The 23,426-nt window shown below is 47.4% G+C and overlaps 1 pseudogene across 1 annotated transcript in view; it reads right to left on the bottom strand.

The window, feature by feature from the left end:
* Positions 1 to 22,987, bottom strand: part of LOC144600909 (zinc finger matrin-type protein 4-like) — a 143,386-nt pseudogene extending 120,399 nt beyond the window's left edge. The window contains exons 1-3 of the transcript XR_013548196.1: positions 22,894 to 22,987; positions 10,863 to 10,967; positions 8,116 to 8,208 (exon numbers count right to left, since the gene is read on the bottom strand). The product of XR_013548196.1 is annotated as a zinc finger matrin-type protein 4-like (transcript). The remainder of the gene's footprint in view (positions 1 to 8,115; positions 8,209 to 10,862; positions 10,968 to 22,893) is intronic.
* Positions 22,988 to 23,426: the final 439 nt, after the last annotated feature.

Below are 23,426 nucleotides of genomic sequence, written 5' to 3'. Positions count from 1 at the left end.
CTCAACCTGAACCACAAGGAAATGCACGTGTAAGGTTTAGGAAGACGAAATGAGACAAGGTCTTTGAAGAATATGAAGAAAGCAGGAAAGAATTCAGGCAGATAATTTTATAAATACGTTAAAAGCAAGAGGGTACCGATGGAGAGGGTTAGACCACTCAAAGGTAAAGGAAGAAATTTACACTTGAAGTCAGCGAATGTAGGTGAAGTAGTAGAAACAAGGAACTGCAGATGTTGGTTTACACCAAGGAAAGATACAAAGTTCTGGAGTTACACAGAGGGTCAGGCAGCATCGCTGGAGAAAAAGGATAGGTGATGTTTAGGGTGGGGAATCTTCTTCAGGCTGAAAGTAACTGAAAGTTTAAAGGACACTAGACAAAGTGGACCCGTTGGGCCCAAACCTCTCCTGCATTGGTGCAGCACCCTGTCCTCCCCCCTCCTCCCCTCTCTCCTCAACCCCCCTCCTCCCTTCATATTTCAGATACAGCGCGGAAACAGGCCTTTTCGGCCCACCAAGTCTGCACCGCCCAGCGATCCCCGTACATTAACACTATCCTACACACACTAGGGACAATTTTTTTACATTTACCCAGTCAATTAACCTACATACCTGTACGTCTTTGGAGTGTGGGAGGAAACCGAAGATCTCGGAGTTGCCCCAACATTTTGTGCCTACCTTCGAAGTAAACCAGCAGCTGCAGTTCCTTCCTACCCAATTAGAAACATCTTTTGTTGCCTCTGATATTCACCCCTAAGACGGCATTACAGGTAGAGAACGGTTGGTGTTTATAAGGCGGCTGCCTGGTTGGATCCTGCTGTTGTGTTTCCTACGTGACTACTGTGGCTGCCCATCAATAGATATGTCAAGTGACTGCGACATGCTTTGTGTCACACATGGCCCCGGGGAACGATCAGCATAGCTGATTCACGATTGGAACAAACACCAAAATGTGTGTCAGCTTCCGTGGAAAAGCCTCGGAATATCCCAATAAAACACGCCATTGTTTGCAGGAACAACAATTCCCGTGGTCCTTTTGAATAATTGAAAGGTACAGTATGGAAACAGGCCCTTCGGCCCACCGAGTCCACACCGACCATCGATCAACCATTCACACTAGTTCTGTTATCCCACGTTCTCATCCACTCCCTGCACACTAGCGGCAATTTACACAGTCTGCTTGTGTGTGTGTTTGTATGTGTGTGGCTGTGTAAGTGCGTCAGTTATGTGTGTACCTGTGCGATGTCTGTGTAAATGTGCCTCTATGTGTGTGTTCTAATGTGTGTGTGCGTATACTAATGTGTGTGTAACTGCATGTCTGTGTGTCTGTGCAAGCCTGGAATTGAAAGGGTCGTTTAAACTGACAATATCCTAAGCTCACTCCATATACCCACCACTCCCTGTGTGAAAAAGATACCCTACAGGTTCCTATTAAATCTTTCCCCACTCACCTTAAACCGACATCCTTTGGTTCTCGATTCCCCTATTCTGGGCAAGAGACTCTGCGTTTACCCAATCTGTTCTTCTCACGATTTTGCACACCTCTATAAGATCACCCCTCGTCTTTCTACGGTCTAAGGAATAAAGTCCTAGCCTGCTCAACCTCTACCTATACCTCAGGCCCTCGAGTTCTGGCGACATCCTCGGAAACCTTTGCACCCTTTCCAGCTTGACAACATCTTTCCTATCACATGGTGCCCAGAGCTGAACACAATACCCTAAATGTGGCCTCAGTAACATCTTATACAACTGCAACTTCTATACTTGCGCACTACCTGCTGCACTGCTGCAAGTAAGAATTTCATCGTTCTGTTTCGGGATATATATGACAATAAACCTCTCTTGACCACGCGCGTACACATGCACGTACACACGCGCAAACACACGTACACATGCATGCGCACACTCGTGCACATGTACATGTGTGCGCACGCGCGCACACACCTTTAACGCAGAGCCAGCAAATCCCACCCGGGCGATGGCTGGAATGGTGCAAGAACAGCAAATTAAAGGGAGTCAGCAGGAAGCGAAGAAATCAAAAATGCATGACTATCATTTAATGCATGGGACCCAGGCAGTCTGAAATTAAATTACATGCCTTCTAAAAATACCCACGCCACACTTATCGGGGGAGGGCATCTCCAAGAACATGACATCTCTGGAGCAAGCTGTAGATTTGCGTGCGGCGATCACACCTCTCTCAAGGTGACACTGTGCAGTGTGCAGCCGACTTCAACACACTGAGTGGCGATGCAGACTGCGAGACACGGGCTAGGGCGCGGCACGGAATCTAGTTACCCAGGGTAGGGGAATCAAGAACCAGAGGACACGGGGTTGAGGTGAGAGGGCAAAGATTTAATAGGAGTCTGAGGGGCAACTTCGTCACACAGAGGGTGGTGGGTATATGGAACGAGGAGGTTGAGACAAGTACTATAACATAACAATTAGACATAGTATATGGAGAGGAAAGGTTTAGAGGGATACTGGGCAAGTGTGGGCAAATGGGACTAGCTTAAATGGGGTATGTAGAAACAAGGAACTGCAGATGCTGGTTTACAAAATAAGACACAAAGTGCTGGAGTAACTCAGCAGGTCAGGCAGTATCTCTGGAGGACATGCTGCATCGCTCCAGCAAGCCAGAATTCCGTTGTTCCAGTTCATAGCCGGTGCAGGTGATGAAAAAACACTTCATTCTTCAGTTGTACGGTTAATAGGTTTAGTCTAGACAGCACAAAAATAAGCCCTTCGGCCCACTGAGTCCGTGCTGACCATCTATCACCCCGAACACTAACACCATCTTACACACTAGGAACAATTGACAATTTTACCAAAGCCAAACCTGTACGTCTTTGGAACATGGGAGGAAACCAGAGCATCTGGAGAAAATGCACGCGGTCACAGGGAGAACGTACAAACTCCGTACAGACAGCACCCGTTGTCAGGATCAAACCCGGGTCTCTGGCACTCTAAGGCAGCAACTCTATGCTGCCGCAAGGTCAGTTACCTAAAACTGGAGAACTCTCTATATGTTACGTCCCTCTCCTTTACCTGGTGTAATTTGGGAGCTAGTAGCTAAAGCCAGCTGTCCCCCAGTGCTCAATCCAATGGAACATGTCAAGTGATTTACAGAACTCACATGTGGCAGATAAAGCACCATTGAACCATTGTTTCTGAAAGTTGTATACTTGCTCAATCCGAAACTAGTGGCGGGGAGGGTGCAGAGTGGATGGATACATTGATGTTTCCGAGCGGCCTTCAGTGAGCTCCCTCTCTGGAAAACAGCAGGCCAGAGGATGGCGCAAAAATTCCAGTCAGGCATGGATACTGACCAGTGCTCACTGCACTACCAGTGACCAAGGTGGTGCCGACACCAGGCGACTCTTTGCGTACTGGTCACAGAAGTGGATCTGCAATCACTCGTGACAATCACTCCACTCTTTTAAACCTCTGCTGATTTATTCCCTTTATCCAGTATCTGTACACTGTGGACGGCTCGATTGTCATCATGTATTGTCTCCCTGCTGACTGGATAGCGTGCCACAATAAGCTTTTTCATTGTACCTCGGTACATGTGACACTAAACTAAACTAAACTAAAGCTTGTTTGTTTTACCCTGGGCACCTTTCAAACGTAGATAACAAAAGTAAAAGTGGTTGAAAGTTTCCGGCAGAGGTTCTCATGATCTATGGGTGAGACAAGGCCTTCAGCAGCCAATTAAGCCCAATGTTGTGGTGCACTCTCTGTGGGAACAAATTATCTCACATCGGGATGCCCTCAATGGCAATTATTTGTTAATTATTTCAGATGCCGCCTCCGTTTAATTAGATCACAGCTGCTCTAATTACAATCTCAGCTCTGAGTTACTGCCTACCTGTGGTGGGCAGGGGGTGAGATCGGTGCCTGTGAAGGGGCTGTGGGGTGGCACAATGGTGCGGCTGATAGAGCTGCTGCCTCACAGTGCCAGAAACCCGGGTTCGATCCTGACCTCGGGTGCTGTCCGTGTGTGGAGTTTGCACATTCTCTCTCTCTGTGACCGGGTGGGTTTCCTCCAGGCGTTTCACTTAGTTTACAGATACAGCGTGGAAACAGGCCCTTCGGCCCACCGAGTCTGCGCCGACCAGCAATCACCCATTCTGCACACTAGGGACAATTTATAGAAGCCATTTAACCTACAAACATGCATGTCTGTGGGATGTGGGAGGAAACCTAAGCATATCCCTCCAATTTGCGCTGGGCCTCACTCTGGCAATGGAGGCGGCCCAGGACAGAAAGGTCAGGCTGGGAGTGGGAGGGGGAGTTGGTCCTTTCATCTCACTGACATCTCTCAGTCTGAAGAAGGGTCCCGTTCCAAAATATCGCCTGTCCATGTTCTCCACAGATGCTGCCTGACCCTCTGAGTTACTCTAGCACTCATGATGTCAGGGGTGATCCTCCAGTAAATCCTTTCGATGTTGGGGAGGTCAGAGCCAGTGATGGATTGGGCAGTGGACCATGCAGAAGTCTGATAACAAAGGGGAAGAAGAGATGGAGGGATCAGAACTGCTTTGCAGATATGGCTGAGTTGCTTCTGGAGGTGCCCTGGGACTTCTGCCTTCCTGGGCGATTTTGGAGCGAGCCATTCTGACAGAGCCGGGCCGGGTCATGTTCAACGCATTTCAGTCAACCTTGTTGAATGGACATGGACCAAAGCACCTGCTCAACCTTATCCATTCAAGAGGTTGAACTTTCAGCACAAATTTCCAAGCATTGCGGGAGGAAAGGTTTACTTGGGACAAGGGCACAGAAGATGGTTACATGATAAAACAGTCTGAAAAATTACAAGAACATAAATTGCTGGAAACACTCAGCAGGTTAGGCAGCATCCGTGAAGGAGAAACAGAGTTAATACTTCAGGCCCTGGACTTCTCGGTTCTGATGAAGGGCTCCAGATCTAAAATGTCCACCATTTCTCTTTCCAAAGATGCTGTTTGACCAGATGCGGTTCCCAGCATTTTGTGTTTTTATTTCTGATATTTAGCATCTCCGGTTTATTGAATTTCTTTAACTGATAAATTACAAGGGTTGAGAGATGGAAATAGTGACGGAATCAAGGAGGTGGTTCTGGGAATAAACGGGGAGTGGGAAGAGGGGGCTACGTAAGGTAGTAATGCCATGGAAATACTTGTCGTTACGGATTGAAGAATTGATATGCATGGAGATGCAGGGAGTGAAGACAGTAATTAAATCGAAGAGGAGATGGAAATGAAACTCAGATTAACTGCATGCATTAACTGCATTAAACTACATGCATAGGACAGGTTCGGAGGAGTATGAACAAAGGTGGGACTAGTTTTCGGCACGATTCCAGCATCTGCAGTTCCTTGTGTCTGACCTCTCCAGACTGATTTAGAACCAATCTTGTGGGCAGTTACAGGGAGACAGCAGTTGGTGGGAAGTCATGGGAAGCTTTCCATTCTTCACGCTGGATCCATGACGTGGGCATGATGCCCAGAACAGGCAGCTTGTCCAATGTAAAATCTCACACTGCATATGTGTGCACGTATGTACGGGCACATGTACGCACAGGATCATACACACACCCCTATGCAATGCATGTAGACTGGCACACACCAACGCTAAAGACATGCATGCAAATGTGCATGTAGCAACATGTATGCATGCCACACAGCGCACACAGGTGCAAGAAGGTGCACGCCGTGCACACTCACACAGACATGCAGCAAAACACACACATTGGTGCAGACTCATGCCTGCATATAAACACACACATACAAACCATTACACACATTCTCCCGTGCACAGAGATACACAGATGGACATGTCCACACCAGCATAACACACACACACATACATGTACATGGATTGTAACGGTTTAGAAAGATATGGGCCAAACGTGGACAAATTGAATTAGCATAGACCACCAGCACAATCAAGGACCAGTCTCACCTCAGTCACTCCCTCGTCTCCCCTCCCCCATCAGGCAAGAGGTACAGAAGTGTGAAAACGCACACCTCCAGATTCAGGGACACTTTCTTCACAGCTGTTATCAGGCAACTGAACCATCCTATCGCCAGTTAGAGAGCGGTCCTGACCTCCCATCTACCTCATTGGATACCTTCGAACTATCATTAATCGGATTTTACTGGACTTTATCTTGCACTAAACGTTATTCCCTTTATCCTGTATCCTGTATCTGCACGTTTATCCTGTATCTGCACACTGGGGGCAGCTTGATTGAATTCATGTATAGTCTTTCCGCTGACTAGTAGCACACAATAAAAAAGCTTTTCACTGTACCTCAGTTCACATGCAATAGTAATAAACTGAACTAGATGAGGCATCCCGGTCGGCTTGGGCGAGGTGGGCTGAAGAGCCTGTTTCTGTGCTGTGCGGCTCTGGAACATAGACTTATTTTACACACATCAGCACATGTGCACATCTGACACAGGTCTCCCATCCCAACACCCCGTAGACAGGAGAGCATAGCATCAATATTTCAACTGAGAGGAAATATTAATAAAATGGATTGAAATGCGTAGCAGCTGAGAGGAGAAAGCTCTCACAGGGGATCACAAAGCTAAAACACTGCACAGTCTCACGGTCATCACAGAAGCTCAGCGTCATTCAGATGCCAGATCATATTCCGCTCACGGTATCCCATGGAGACAGGCCTACTTTTGAAAGGGGATGAGTGGTGGGGATGAGCCAAGGTTTGGTGTTTCGAGGCCCAGTTACATTAGCTCAGCTCCACGGGAGCCTTGTTCCACTGCTCGCGAAGACATCAGTCTAATGCTGCATTAATGCACAAGGCACACATAGTGCAGCACAGTGGGGCCATGGTTTTATTTTTAAAACAGTGGGGCTTTAATGAACAACCGAGGCTTAGAGTGTTTGTTGTGTTCGGTTCCAGTCACTCTGCGGGAGCAAGGATGGCGTGAAGCTGGAAAGAGTGAAGAGAGGATTTGGGAGGATGTTGCCAGGCCTTGAGGGCCTGAGCTACAGGGAGAGGTTGGGCAGGCTAGGACTTTATACCTTGGCGCGCCAGAGGCCAAGGGATGATCTCAAAATAATGAGGGGAACAGATAGGGTGAATGCACAGTCTTTTAGCCAGGGCGGGGAAATCAAGAACCAGCAGACATAGGTTTAGTAGTTTTCGTTTTTATTTTTAATTTAGTCGTCGCCGTGGTGGCTATCCCTCGAGGTCGATGATGATAGTCTGCGTTCCGAAGAACGAAGACGCCTGTGCGTGTGTTTGTTTAACGTGTAATTGATGTTGCACTCCAAGAAGCACAAGGTCCTTCACAAATCAATCAACTAATTCCAGTGGCAAGGGAACTAAGACGATTGGAGCTGATAGATCTGCGTGCTATCCAGTCAATGAAAAGTCTACACATGATTACAATCAAGCCGTCCACAGCGTACAGACACATTGAAAAACGGAATAACATTTAGTGCAAGTTAACGTCCAGTAAAGTCTGATCAAAGGTAGTCGAGGGCCAAGTGAGAGGGGAAAGGTTTAACAGGAATCTGAGGGGGAACTTTATCACTCAGAGGGTGGTGCATTTATGGAATGAGGAGGTAGTTGAAGCAGGTACAATAATAACATTTAAAAGACATTTGGACAGGTACATAGATAGGAAAGGCTTAGAGCAATATGGGCCGTGAGTATTGTCCACGTTGAACTACTCCATGGCATGGGGCGGCAGAGTGGGGCAGTGGTAGAGGTGCTGCCTTACAGCACCAGAGACCCGGGTTTGATCCTGGCTATGAGTTCTGTCTGTATGGAGTTTGCACGTTCTCCCTGTGACCGTGTGGGTTTTTCCCAGGTGCTCCAGTATCCTCCCACATTCCAAAGACATGCAGGTTTGTAGGTTAAATTGTACAATTAAATTGTCAATTTAAATCTGTACGTTGCCCCGAGAGTGTAGGATAGAACTAGCGTGAATGGGTGAAGGGTGGTTGGCGCGGACTCGGTGGGCTGAAGGGCCCGTTTCTGTGATGTATCACTAAACTAAACTAAACTAAACTAAACTAAGCCAAACGTCGCGACCAAGAAGGGGAGAAGTGTAAGGGGAGTACCTTGGTGGCGAGGGGGAGGAATGGGTCACGGTTACTTACTGGATTGTCGGGTCGTAGCTTTTTGGAAGGGGGACCACCATCCTCAGGATGTAACATGTAGTACAGGCGAACCTTGTTGGCGTGTTTCTTGCTCTGAGGGAATAGAACATACAACATAGATCAGCACCGCACAGAAACAGGCCCCTCGGCCCACAATGTCCACGCCGAACATGATGGCGAATTAAACTAACCTCCCCAGCCTGCACGTGATCCATATTCCCCCCCCCCCCCCCCAATTCCCTGCATGTCCACGCGCCTATCTGAAAGCCGCATAAACACCACTATCGTATCTGCCTCCAGAGGGTGGTGGCAGAGGCAGATACAATAGTTTACAACAAGGTATTTGAAAGAGTCTTTTGGTTAATGGGAAAAGAATGAAACATAGCCACACGCCAAGTTAGACTGTTTGCAGCAAGTAGAAGAGTGGTTTCTCAAGTTTGCAATAACCTTTCATGGTAACGTTGAAAAGTTATTGCGAGTTGTAGACTATATATTCTACACAGTTGCAGCACTCACTCTATACGTGACACCACCTCCTCTGGCAGCTCCTTCCATATACCCACCATCCTCTGCCTGAAAAATGTTGCCCCCCAGGCACTTATTAAAAATCTTTCCTCACTCACCTTAATCCTATGCCTGCATTTGACCCCTACCCTCTAAACCTTTCCTATCCATGTGTCTTTTTAATGTTGTTAATAAACCTACCTCATTTGGCAGCTCGTTCCATGCACCTAATATATGAAAATGTTACCCCTCAGGTTCCTATTAAATCTTTCCTATCCATGTGTCTTTTTAATGTTGTTAATGAACCTACCTCACCTGGTTCCATGCACCTATTATGTGAAAATGTTACCCCTCAGGTTCCTATTAAATCTTTCCCCTCTCACAAACCTATGGTTCTTGATTCCCTTCCATCGGGGAAAAAAAGAACTCTGTGCATTCACCCTATCAATTCCCCTCATGATTTTATACACCTCAAAAAGATTAAGTCTCATCCTCTTGCACTCCGAGAAATAAATCCCTAGCCTGCCCAATCTTTCAGGCCCCCCCCAAGTTCCAGCAGCATCCTCGTAAATCTTCTACATATACGTGTGCGTGTGTATAATATATGTGTATGTATATGTGTGTCACCAACATCCACACATACATATTTTACACACACACACATATATATATATACACACACACACACACACTCAACTTTCTTTTTGTTTATTATATTGTTTAGAGTACCATATTTACATATTCTGTTACCAAATTCTGTGATCAAACTGAACACAATACTCCAAGTGCTGTGTCACCAACATCCTGTACCACTGTAACATTATGTACCAATTTCATACAAACATGGAAACATAGAAAATAGGTGCAGGAGTAGGCCATTCAATATGATCATGGCTGATCATTCAGAATCAGTAACCCGTTCCTGCTTTCTCCCCATACCCCTTGATTCCGTCAGGCGCAAGAGCTCTATCCAACTCTCTCTTGAATACATCCAGTGAATTGGCCTCCACTGCCTTCTGAGGCAGAGAATTCCACAGATTCACAACTTTCCGGATGAAAAAGGTTTTCCTCATCTTAGTCCTAAATGGCCTACCCCTTATTCTTAAACTGTGACGCCTGGTTCTGGACTCCACCAACATCGGGACCATTTTTTCTGCATCTAGACTGTCCAATCCCTTAATAATTTAATATGTTTCTATAAGATCCCCTCTCATCCTTCTGAATTCCAGTGAATATAAGCCCATTCTTTCTCTACTCATTGACTGACTCATGAAGGCCGGCCGGCCGGCGTGCCAAAAGCCTTCTTCACCACTCTGTCTACCTGTGACGCTACTTTCTCCACTGTCTCAGTGAAACTCTGCAGGGAGCAAAATATGATGCAGTTGCTTTTCTCTCATGCATCCTCCAAAGAATATGTTTTAATGCGGTAGTCTATGTGTAATTGTTTATTGCGTATGTTTTACAATTCACTTAGCAATAGCTGAGGTTTACAAATCTTTATGAAGCAGCTAACAGCTGGCCGTTAGCAAACAGCACCGCGATTATATTTAGGGTGGCTGCACTGAATTTTCAACAAGGAGGTTGTCGACAGATGAGGAAAAGGTATTTACAAGTGAGAGAGAGAGAGAGAGAGAGAGAGAGGGAGAGAAAAATGCGATTGAATGGAGATACAAGGAACTGCAGATGCTGGAACCTGTGTAAAACACAAAGTGCTGGAGGAACTCAGTGGGGCAGGCCGCGTTTGCATTGCGAAATGGAAAGATGGCATTTTGGGTCTGAAGAAGGGTCCTGACCCGAAATGTCATTATTCCATTCCCTCCACAGAGGGCAGCACAGTATCGCAGCGGTCGAGTTGCTGCTATACAGCGCCAGAGACCTGGGCTCTGCGGGTGCTGTCTGTATGGAGTTTGCAAGTTCTCCCTGTGACCGCATGCGTTTTCTCTGGGTTCTCCGGTTTCCTCCCGCACTCTAAAGACGTGCGGGTTTGGAGGTTAACTGGCCTTGGAATGTTGTAAAATTGTCCCCCGCGCGTAGGATAGTGCTAATGTACGAGGAGGCCGCTGGTCAGCACGGATTTGCTTGGCCTGTTTCCGTGCTGTATCTCTAACATCTGTGGACACTATAGACTAAATGAATATATGATGGTTGACATGGGCATGGCGGACCGAAGGGCCTGCTCCTGTGTGGTGTGGTGTGGCTCGATGACTGTTGGGGTCAGTCAGTGTGTCGGACACATGCCTCACCTCGTAGTGTGCCACCCTCTGGGACTGGGAGATGAGTTGTGCATTGCAGGTGTTACAGTAGCTATCGGTGAACAGCTCCGGCAGGCTCGTCCCTGCAGACTTCATCTGCAAAAGAGAAAAGGCACGAGAGAGGCTCAGAACAGAGAGAGAGAGAGAGAGAGAGAGAGAGAGAGAGAGAGAGAGAGAGAGAGAGAGAGAGAGAGAGATAGAATACTGGACTAACTCAGTGGGCGGCACAGTGGTGCAGCGGTAGAGTTGCTGCCTTACAGCGTCAGGGACCCGGGTTCGATCTTGACCTCGGGTGCAGTCTGTACAGAGTTCGCACGTTCTCCCGGTGACCGTGTGGGTTTCCTCCAGGTGCCCCGGTTTCCTCCCACACTCCAAAGACGTGCAGGTTAATTGGATTCTGTCATTTGTCCTAGTGTGTAGGAGAGTGCTAGTGTACGTGATGATCAGCGGTCGGCACAGACTCTCGGTGGGCTGAAGGTCCTATTTCCATGCTGTACCTCTAACGTTTAAAGTCAGGCAGCATCAATGGAGAACATGGATAGGTGACATTTTAGGTCAGGACCCTTCTTGAGAAGGGGCGCAGCTTCTAAACAGGTTAGCTGCGCTGCCTGATGAGATGAGGAGGGAATAAAGGTCTGGAGAGCTTCTATTTAGGTTTAGGTTTATTATTGTCACGCATACTGTAGTACAGTGAATAGCATGCTGTCCAAGCAGATCAGATAATTACTTTTAGACTTTGGAGATACAGCATGGAAACAGGCCCTTCGGCCCACCGACTCTGTGCCGACCAGCAATCACTATCCTACACACGAGGGACAGGTTACAATTTACATCAAAGCCAAATTAACCTACAAACCTGTACATCTTGAGAATGTGGGAGCAAACCGGAGCGCCCGGAGAAAACCCACGCCGTCACAGTGAGAACGTACAAACTCCGTACAGACAGCACCCGCTGTCAGGATCGATTTTTGTAAGGGGGGCGTGGGGGGGGGGGGGGAGGTCTACAGCACCAGGTGAAGCTGGGGGGGGGTACAAGGAAGTCGAGTCGTGAGCATTGAGCCGACCCATTGGGGAAGAGGGAGCTGGTGAGTGGCTGGGTGCTCGGGTGAGCACCCACAGCATCGCTGGCCGGTCCCAGGAGGGGGGCCACAGAGCATGAATTCAGGCCCTTCGGCCCAACTTGTCCATGCTGACCAAGTTGCCTAGCAGCTAGTCCCATTTGCCTGTGTTTGGCCCATATCCCTCCAAACTTCAAAAGAAGCAAAGGACTGCAGATGCTGGTTTATACCAAAGATAGACACAAAGTGCTGGAGTAGCTCAGCGGGTCAGGCAGCATACAGACACAAGCATATAAATCATCCTGCCCTTGACAGACAATTACCCTCTCATCCCTCCCTCCCACCCTTTATGTCTCCCTTCCCCTCTCTCGCTCTTCCTCAATCCATCTCTCCCTCTCACCTTCCCCTCTCCCAACCCCTCTTTTTCTCCTTCTCTCTCTCCCTCCCTAACTGCCTCCAATTCGCTCCCCCATCCCTAAACACCTCCATTCCCCCTTCTCTCCCTATCTCCTTCCCATCTCTCCCTCTCACTCTCTCTCACTCTCCATCCCCATCTCATTCTCCCCCTCCCTCCACTCACCATCCCTCCCTCTCTCTCTCTCTCCTTCTCCCCCTCCACTCACCATCCCTCCCTTCACCATCCCTCCCTCTCTCTCCATCCCTCCCTCTCTCCATCCATCCATCCCTCCCTATCTCCTGCTCCCTCTCTCCCCCCCTCCACTCACCTCTTTCTCCCTCTCCCTCCCGTACAACCGTCCCATTTTCCAGCCTTTCATGTGCCCACCGCTAAACTATCCAACAATTAACACACACAAAAGCCGCAGAAACCGAACGCGTTGACTTCAAAACGTGCAATTGACAACGGAGACCAAACAAAAGGCGTGCAATATATTTTGTAAGCGAGGCTTACAGATACCACAGCTCTGGTCAGATTAGTGCCCGGCATGAGTGGTCTATAGGACGTTGAAACTCATCTTACCCTGCCTTGGCGTTGTCGGACGATGCCTTCGCTCTCGCTCTCTCTCTCTCTGTGTGTGTCTATGTTGCTCTCTTGCCTTGTCCGTCTCTCTCTCCTCTCCCCACTCTCAGATACTGCTGATGGAGTGGAGAGATTGGCACTAGATCCACTGATGTTTCTCCAGTGAATGGGATGGACGCTGCTCTCTCTCTCTCTCTCTCTCTCCTCTCTCTCTCCTTCTCTCCTCTCTCTCTCTCTCTCTCTCTCTCTCTCCTTCTCTCTCTCTCTTCTCTCTCTCTCTCTCCTTCTCTCTCTCCTTCTCTCTCTCTCCTTCTCTCTCTCTCCTTCTCTCTCTCTCCTTCTCTCTCTCTCCTTCTCTCTCTCTCCTTCTCTCTCTCTCTCTCTCCTTCTCTCTCTCTCCCCCCCTCTCCTCCTCCTCTCTCTCTCTCTCTCTCTCTCTCTCTCTCTCAACACAGCGCCTCCAACATACAGTGCCGAGGGAGGAAGAAGGAAAATTCTGTTCTCCCCTCTCTCTCTGTCTCTCTCTCTGTCTCTCTCTCTGTCTGTCTCTCTCTCTCTCTCTCTCTCCCTCCCACCTACACGACGAGATGGTCTGAGACTCTGTTCCCCTCTGGATCTTCACAGCTGCTGACTACAATTGACGGCGTGCACGGGTTTCGAACCCACCCCTCCCCATACTTCTCCAACAACTTGCATTTCAGTCTCGCACACTCACCACGCCACGGCCACTGGAGCCCCTGCCAGCTCATGGGAGAGCTCTCCCACCACTCTGATCAGTTTGCTTCCAACTCATTCCCTCTCACAGACTTGTCTTGCAATGGTTCCAGACTCACAGCAGGACAGGCCATTCGGCCCCACAAGCCTGCTACACCATTGGTCAAGATTGATAATGCATCACAGGACCATAATCCCTGCTCCCTCCTCATTGGTTTTTAGTTTATTGTCACCCCTACCGAGGTACAGTGAAAAGCTTTTGTTGCAGTCAGCAGAAAAATAACAATAGACAATAGGTGCAGGAGGAGGCCATTCGGCCCTTCGAGCCAGCACCGCCATTCAATGTGATCATGGCTGATCATTCTCAATCAGTACCCCGTTCCTGCCTTCTCCCCATACCCCCTGACTCCGCTATCCTTAAGAGCTCTATCCAGCTCTCTCTTGAATGCCAGAGAATCATAACACATGATTACAATCCACTTTGGCGGCAAAAATAAGGAAGCAGATTATTATCTCAATGGTGTCAGATTAGGTAAAGGAGAAGTGCAATGAGACCTTGGTGTCCTTGTACACCAGTTACTGAAAGTAAGCGTGCAGGTACAGCAGGCAGTGAAGAAAGCCAATGGCATGTTAGTCTTCATAACGAGAGGATTTGAGTACAGGAGCAAAGAAGTCCTTCTGCAGTTGTAGAGGGCCCTGGTGAGACCACATCTGGGCAGTTTTGGTCTCCTAATTTGAGGAAGGACGTCCTAGCTATTGAGGCAGTGCAGCGTAGGTTCACGAGGTTAATCCCTGGGATGGAGGGACTGTCATATGAGGAAAGATTGGAAAGACTAGGCTTGTATTCACTGGAGTTTGGAAGGATGAGAGGGGATCTTATAGAGATGTATAAAATTATAAAAGGACTAGACAAGCCAGATGCAGCAAAAATGTTCCCAATGTTGGAGTCCAGAACCAGGGGACACAGTCTAAGAATAAAGGCCATTTGAAACTGAGGTGAGAAGAAACGTTTTTACCCAGAGAGTTGTGACTTTGTTGAATTCTCTGCCACAGAAGGTAGTGGAGGCCAATTCACTGGATGAATTAAAAAGAGAGTTAGGTAGAGCTCTAGGGGCTAGTGGAATCAAGGGATATGGGGAGAAGGCAGGCACAGATTACTAATTGTAGATGATCAGCCATGATCATAATGAATGGCGGTGCTGGCTCAAAGGGCCAAATGGCCTCCTCCTGCACCTATTTTCTATGTTTCTGATTGACCCATTTACATTGTATAGATACATGATAAGGGAATAATGCTTAGTGCAGGTAAAGCCACCAAAGTCCTATCAAGGATAGTGTAAGGGTCATCAAAGAGGTAGATAGTAGTTCAGCACAGCTCTCTGGTTGCGGTAGGATGATTCAGTTGTCTGATAACAGCTGGGAAGAAACTGTCCCTGAATCTGGAGGTGTGCGTTTTCACACTTCGATACCTTTTGCCTGATGGGAGAGGGGAGAATGGGGACTGGTCAGGGCACGACTCGTCCTTAATTATGCTGCGGGCCTTGCCGATGCAGCGTGAGGTGTAAATGGAGTCAATAGAAGGGAGGTTGGTTTGTGTGATGGTCTGGGCTGCGTCCACAATTCGCTGCAATTTATTGCGATCTTGGATGCAGCTGTTCCCAAACCAAGCTGCGATGCATCCCGATAAAATGCTTTCTATGGTGCATCTGTAGAAGTTGGTGAGAGTTGTAGGCGATATGCCAAACTTCCTAAGCCTTCAAAGGAAGTAGAGGCGCGGTGTGCTTTCTCGGTCGTTGTTTCAATATGGGTGGTCCAGGAGAAGTAGTTGGTGATATTGACTCCTCAGAATTTGAAGTTTTCAACCATCTCTACTTTGGCACCGTCAATGCAAACTAGGGTATGTGTACCGCCTCACTTCCTGAAGTCGATCACTTGCTGACGATGAGAGAAAGGTTGTTGTCTCGACACCAGGACACGAGGTTCTCAATCTCCTTCCTGTACTCCGTCTCATCACTATTTGATATCCGGCCCACAATGATGGTGTCGTCTGGGAATTTGACAATTGAATTAGATTTGTACATGGCTGCGCAGTCGTGGGTGTACAAGGAGTAAAGAAGGGGTCTGAGAACGCATCCTTGTGGAGCCCCCGTGTTGAGGATTATCGTGGAGGATGATTTGTCCCCACCCTCACTGATTGGGGTCTGTTGGTCAGGAAGTCGAGGATCCAGTTGCAGAGATGAATGCTGACACCAAGTCCCGATAGTTTGGTGATAAGCTTGGATGGTATAATGGTATTGAAGGCAGAGGGTGAAGTATATTCCTAATGTTATTCTGCACTACACCAACGTGTACAAGATCATGAGGGGAATAGATAGGGTGAATGCACAAAGTCTTTAACCCAGAATAGGGGAATTAAGAATCAGAGGATATAGATTTAAGGTGAGAGGGGGAAAGTTTTAATAGGAACCTGAGGGGCTACTTTTTCACCCAGAGGGTGGTGGGTATATGGAACTAGCTGCCAGAGGAGGTAGTTGAGGAAGGCACTAAATTATAATAGCATTTAGAAGACGTTTGGATGGATACATGGATAGGAAAGGTTTAGCAGGCAGATGGGGCTGGCTTAGACAGAGCATCTTCGTCGGTATGGGCTGAAGGGCCTGTTTCCGTGCTGTGTAACTCTATGACTCAGCAGGTTCACTGGCCTCTCCATCTCGGTCCCAAATCTCCTCGCCCGTCACAGAGTCATGGAGCAGTACGACATGGAAATAGTCCCACCTGCCTGCATTTGGCCCTTATCCCTCTGAACCTTTCCTATCCACATCTCTGCCCCAATGTCTTTCAATAGTCGTGATTGTATCGGCTTCTACAGCTTCCTCTGGCATCTCATTCCAGATACGGATCACCCTCTGAGTGAAAAAGTTGCCCCTGAGGTCCCTCTTACAGTAAATCTCTCCCTTCGCATCTTAAGCCTGTGCCCTCTAGTTTTAGAATCCTCTACGGGGAAAAAGACTGTGAGTGCTCACTTTATCCATGCCCCACATGATCTTGTCCACCTCAATAAGATCACCCCTCAGCCTCCTACGTGCCAAAGATAAAGTCCCAGCCTATCCAACCTCTCCCTGTAACTCAAGCCCACAAGCCCAGGTAACATCCTGGTGAGTCTCTTCTGGACCCTTTCACCCAATGACATCCTTCCTGCAGCTGGGCGACTGAACTGCACACAGTACTGGCAAATTGGAGGAACACCACCTCATATTTCGCTTGGGCAGCTTACAACCCAGTGGTATGAATATTGATTTCTCTAACTTCAAGTAACCCTTGCCTTCCCAACCCTCTCCCATCCTAGTTCTCCAACCAGTCTGACTGTCCTCCTGATTAATTTTTATCTTTATGTTCCTCGTTGTCAATTTCCCCGAGCTAACAATGATCTATTCTACATTTTCTTTGCTTTGAGCTTTGTCCCCTTTGATATCTCATTTTCACACCTTACCCTTCCATATCTCTGTGTCTCCCTCTCCCCTTACTCTCAGTCTGAAGAAGGGTCTCGACCCGTAACATCACCCATTCCTCTCCAGGGTTGCAACCTGTCCCATTGAGTTACTCCAACATCTTGTGTCTTTCTTTGGTGTAAACCAGCATCTGCAGTTCCTGCCTACGCACAGAACTCCAAGTGTGGTCTCACCAACGACTTGTACAGCTGCATCATGATGTCCCAACTTTTGTACTCTACACCATTCCCAATGAAGGCAAGCGTGCCAAACGCCTTCTTCACCGCCCTGTCCGCCTGACTCACCATGTACAGGGAACCGTGAACCTGGACTCCCAGATCTCAAGTTCTCCGACACTCTCCAGGGCACTACCAATGAAGCCAAGCGTGCCAAACGCTTTCCGTCCACCTGACTCGCCACGTACAGGAAACCGTGAACCTAGACTCCCAGATCTCAAGTTCTCCGACACACTCCAGGGCACGACCAATGAAAGCAGTAACCTCTCAGAGACCATGTCCTCCAAAGGTTATTTTCATGTCCAGGACTAACTGTGCGGGATTTCTATTTTTGGCCTGGAAATGTTTGCTGTTTGTGAACTCTTTACTTTCCAGAGCTGCTGCCTCTCTTTGCGTGCTCCACCTCATTCCTTGGAAGACGAGCTTTAAAATGGTCCCAGCAATTCATTTGGGAGTATTCGCAATGATTGAATTAACTATTCCAACCCTGCCTCCACTTCTCTCCAGCTTATCTTAGTTTCTCCTTCTCTATTCTCATTCCAAGCCTGTAGTGTTCATCCTAGGGACAGTCACTTGTGTGACCAGCTAAAAAGATTCAAGTTATTTCATCTAGAGGATTTTAGACGTAATTGGGCTCTGTCTATTGCTCCTAGTTTATAGGGAGTGGATGAGAAAGCGGGATAATACAGAACCATTGTGAACTGGCGATCGATGGTCGGCACGAACTCGGTGGGCCGAAGGGCCTGTTTCCCCGCTGTATCTTTCAATCAAAGAGTGCCTGCGCCCGAAGACTGTGACCCCCTGAAATATCGAACGTCAGCTCAGGCAAACATCCCCCCTCGTCCCTTGTGCAAAGCCCCAGCAAAACACTCAGCAAGTCGGGCGGCCTCTGTGGAGAGGCAAACAGAGGGAACGTGAGTAGGGAGGAGGTAAAGGGGGGTCAGGAAGGAATATGGACCTGTGTCGTGTCCAGAATCAGGAGTCACAGTCTTAGGATGCGGGCGTGCTTGGATTGAAAGACACACAGCCTGGTGTGTGGGTGTCACTGTAGCAGGTGGAACACAACGGGAAAGAACTGCAGATGCTGGTTTAAATCAAAGGTAGACACAAAATGCTGAAGTGGTAACTCAGCAGGACAGGCAGCATCTCTGGAGAGAAGGAATGAGTGACGTTTCGGATCGAGACCCTTCTTCAGACTGATCTGCCAGTCCTGCTGAGTTACTCCAACGTTTTGTGTCTACAATAGGAAACTACTCGAAGTTTAGTTTAGTTTAGAGATGCAGCGTGGAAACAGGCCCAAAGGGATGCCTGGAAGGAACCCTGGACGACGAGAGAAATTGAGGCTGTGATCAGGAAGAATGAGCATGGGGCAGGTATAGGTGGCTGGGATTAAGTGATCAGCCATGATCGCATTGAATGGCGGTGCTGGCTCGAAGGGCTGAATGGCCTACTCCTGCACCTATTGTCTATTGTCATCCCTGGAGGAGTTTAGGGGATTGAGGAGCATATTTAAGACAGAAATCAGTAGGGCAGAAATGCAGCAGGAGATGGCTCTGGCAAATAAGATTGTGGAGCATGCAGAGATTCTATAAGTAAATTAAGGGGGAAAGGGTAACTGGATAGAAAATGGGGCCCTTCAGCGTCCATCTCTGTGTGGAGCTGCAGGAGATGGGCAAGGTCCTCAATGAAGATTTATCCTTTGTTTTTACCGTAGAGAAAGAGATGAAGAGTAGGGAATCATTGAAAAACCAAAGGTTCCAAATGCATTTTCTCAATTTCATAGATCAATGAGCTCTCAGAAAACACAGAGGAAGGCCATTCAGCCCATTGGGACTGTGCTGGTCAGTAAAGATCTCCCACAGACTAGTCCCACCATCCCACACTGGGTCTGTAGCCCTACAGATGATGGTCCTTCAAGACCACCCCCCATAGTACTGTCTAACTGTGGGGATATTTCAGTCTGAGACCCTGCATTGGAGCCATAGAGTTTTGTTTGGTTTAATTTATTATTGTCACGTGTACCGAGGTACAGTGAAAAGCTTTTTTTGTTGCATGCTATCCAGTTAGCGGAAAAACTGTGCATGATTACAATCAAGCTGTCCAGTGTACAAATACAGGACAAAGGGAATAACGTTTAGTGCAAGATAATGCCCAGTATGTCCGATTAAAGATAGTCTGAGGGTCTCCTGTGAGGCGGATGGGAGGTCACGAACGCTCTCTAGTTGTTGATAGGATGGTTCAGTTGATAACAGCTGGAAAGATACCATCCCTGAATCTGGAGGCGTGCGTTGTCAAACAGCACAACTACAGCCCAACTCAGATGCTGCACCATCTACTAGTCCCACTTGCCCGCATTTGGCCCATATCCCTCTGAACCTTTCCTATTCATGTACTTGTCCAATTGTCTTTTAAATGCTGTTAGAGTGCCTGCTACCTCCTCTGGCAGCTCCTTCCATACACCCACCACCCTTTGTGTGAAAATGTTCTCCATCAGGTTCCTATTAATTATTTTTCCTGGTACCAGATACAGCCCACTGTAAGGAGGAATGATTGCGTGTCGGGTGTGGGAGAGGCTGGTAGGAGAGTCTTTGTCCTGTTACTGGGATCTTGCTGTGCAATAGATGACTGCTGCGTTCCCTGAAGTATGTTGAAGACTGTGCAGCTCCTTGGGAAGGCGTGAAGGTTCTGAAGGGCGCTAAAGGAATGCAATAGGTCAACATCTACTGGTGGAGCTCTTCTGCCATCTGCTGGTGGTGAGCATCATAACAAGTGGCACAATTTCTCACCCCCATCTAAACGTTTCCTATCCATGTACCTTTTCCAAATGTCTTTTTAATTTATTATTGTGCCTGCCTCGACTACCACTTCTTGCAGTTCATTCCATATACTCAGCAGCCCCTGCTTGAATAAGTTGCCCTTTGGGTTCCTATTTAATCTTTCCCCTCTCTACTTAAACCCATTAGTTCTTGATTTCCCTACTCTGTGCAACCCCCTATCTATTTTCCTCATGTTTTTGTATATATATATATATGTGTGTGTGTGTGTGTATGTACTTGTGAGTGTGTGTATATATACACTTACCTTTTTTTTCTTCTATTTTTTTCTTCTTTCTCTTTCTTTCTTTCTTTCTTTCTTTCTTTCTTTCTTTCTTTCTTTCTTTCTTGCTTTCTTTCTTTCTCTCTTTCTCTCTTTTCCTTTTTTACTTTTCTTTCTCTCGTTTATCATATTGTTTACAGTGTACTGTGCTTACATATTCTGTTATGCTGCAGCAAGTAAGAATTTCATTGTTCTGTCTGGGACACGTGACAATAAAGCACTTTTGACTCTCTCGACATCCTCGTAAATCTTCTCTGCAGTCTTTCCAGCCTAATGGCATCTTTCCTGTCGCAGGGTGACCATGCATCACAGCATGGTTTGGGAACAGCTCCATCCAAGACTGCAAGAAATTGCAGAGAATTATGGATGCAGCCCAGACCATTACACAAAGAAACCTCCCTTCTATTGACTCCATCTGCACATCACACTGCCTCGATAAGGCCACCAGCATATTCAAGGACCAGCGCACATAGGTGTAAGGTGAGGTGGGAAAGATTTAATAGGAACGCGAGGGAAAAAATTTGCGTGGTGGGTATATGGAATGAGCTGCCAGAGGAGGTAGTGGAAGCAGGTACTTTTACAACGTTTAAAAGACATTCGGACAGGTACATGGATGTGATAGGTTTAGAAGGATATGGGTCAAACACTAGTGTAGATGGGGCAAGTTGGTCGGCGTGGGCAAGTTGGCCTGAAGGGCCAGTTTCCATGCTGTATGACTCTGTGACTCTCCAAGAGAAGGGCCTCGGCTATGAGGAGAGACTGAGCAGACTGGGGTTGTTTTCCCTGGAGCAGAGAAGGCTGAGAGGGGACATGATCGAGGTGTACAAGATCATGAGGGGCATAGATAAGGTAGATGGCGGGGAACTTCTTCCACTGGTGAAAGGTTCAACAACGAGGGGACATAGATACAGGGTAAGGGGAGGGAGGTTTCGGGGGGATGTGAGAAAGAATTTTTTCACCCAGAGGGTGGTTGGAGTCTGGAACTCACTGCCTGGGGTGGTGGTGGAGGCGGGAACACTCACAACGTTTAAGAGGCATTTGGATGGGCACTTGAAATGCTACAACATTCAGGGCTACGGTCCAAATGCGGGAAAATGGGATTAAAATTAGACTGTGTTGGTAACGGGCGGCGCGGACACGATGGGCCGAAGGGCCTCTTTCTGTGCTGTAGGACTCTATGACTCTAAGAGACTCTGACCTCTTATTTGTTGCAAAGGAGGCTTGGAGTAGATCGCACTTTGACACTCTTTTTCCCATAGGTCTTTACTTTTATAAATTTGTGAGGTTATTTGTTTAGGTACCTGTTTTAAATACTGTACAGCGTTAGTCCTCATGAATAAATTGTTACAACGGCGACACGTTTTAAATATAAATTGTCCCAGTTGCAAATTGTTATTACTGCAAATTGTTGCACTAATTATGTTGTTAGTAGTGCAAATTATTTTTTAAATGAAAATTGTTACAATTACAAGCTGTTGCAATTGAATTCAATCCCAGCTTTATCAATGGTCCCTGTTGGATACATTTCTGTTGCAGTCTGTTGGTGCAAGGTTTCCTCAGACCCTTGTACTGTAGTTGTAGTGTTGTGGTTTGAGAATTTTTTTAAAAAGTAGGATGAATAATTTAATTCACGTCCATAAAGGAGGAGAAGCAATGACATTTTTTAGAGCTCTTACAAAGCGGCACAGTGGGGCAGAGGGCAGACAATAGACAATAGACAATAGGTGCAGGAGGAGGCCATTCGGCCCTTCGAGCCAGCACTATCATTCAATGTGATCATGGCTGATCATTCTCAATCAGTACTCCGTTCCTGCCTTCTCCCCATACCCCCTGACTCCGCTATCCTTAAGAGCTCTATCTAGCTCTCTCTTGAATGCATTCAGAGAATTGGCCTCCACTGCCTTCTGAGGCAGAGAATTCCACAAATTCACAACTCTCTGACTGAAAAGGTTTTTCCTCATCTCCGTTCTAAATGGCCTACCCCTTATTCTTAAACTGTGGCCCCTTGTTCTGGACTCCCCCAACATTGGGAACATGTTTCCTGCCTCTAACGTGTCCAACCCTTTAATAATCTTATACGTTTCGATAAGATCTGAGTTTAGATTTGAGTTTTTAAAAGAATACTATTACAACACCTTCACGCCAAATTTCAAAAAGTAATTTGATAAAAAAGTGATGTTGGCTGAGAATAATTATACCGAACCAAATCTGAAGAAGGGTCTTGATCCTTCTCTCCAGAGATGCTGCCTGACCCGCTGAGCTACTCCAGCTTTTTGTGTCTATCCAAAATAAGATTGGTGGTGCTAAGAGTTCTCCAACAGTGCTCGGTGGGCACAAGGACCCAGGAGAGCAGTGCCCAGCCTGCCCTGGAAGGCAGTGCCAACAAAGACGCTCAGATGGGGCTCTTTCCCAGCCGCCTTGCATTCTGGGAAATCGCGTAACCATTATTACCTGCGGCAGCAGAATTTATTGCATTTCTTCCCCCGGCTGGGACGGTTGGCGGAAAGAGTGTACAGTACTCCTTTCCCTGTGATCCCGAGAGAGAGCAACGCAAACTGGCCGATGCTTTATCAATTATCAGCAACATAACCAGATCAAATTATCTGCCTCCCCCTCACTCACTTGAAAGGAAGTTAAGGATAGGATTCTGCAAGAAACAAATCTCATCCGTTAAAACAAACCCCCAGTACCGACCGACCCTTTCCCCACACCGAATTAATGATTTCTTCCTTGCAAACGATCCAGGATTTTGTTCCTGCTGTTGGCACTCGATGAAAGAAGGTAAAAGCCAAGTTTATAGTCTCTGACCCACCTCCTCCATCCCATTCCTCTGACCTTCCTCCTCCATCCCATTTCCCCACTTCTCCCCTCCCCCCCCCTAATTCCTTCATTATCATTGAAAAATGAAGAAAGACACACAAACTCAGCAGATTGGGCAGCATCTCTGAAGGACACGGATGGATGACGTTTCAGGTAAGAAAGCC

The sequence above is a fragment of the Rhinoraja longicauda genome, chromosome 16, assembly GCF_053455715.1.
Source record: "Rhinoraja longicauda isolate Sanriku21f chromosome 16, sRhiLon1.1, whole genome shotgun sequence".
In the NCBI taxonomy this organism is placed as follows: Eukaryota; Metazoa; Chordata; class Chondrichthyes; order Rajiformes; family Arhynchobatidae; genus Rhinoraja; species Rhinoraja longicauda.
Note: the sequence above shows the minus strand (reverse complement) of the source record. Positions and strands in the feature narration are given on the sequence as shown.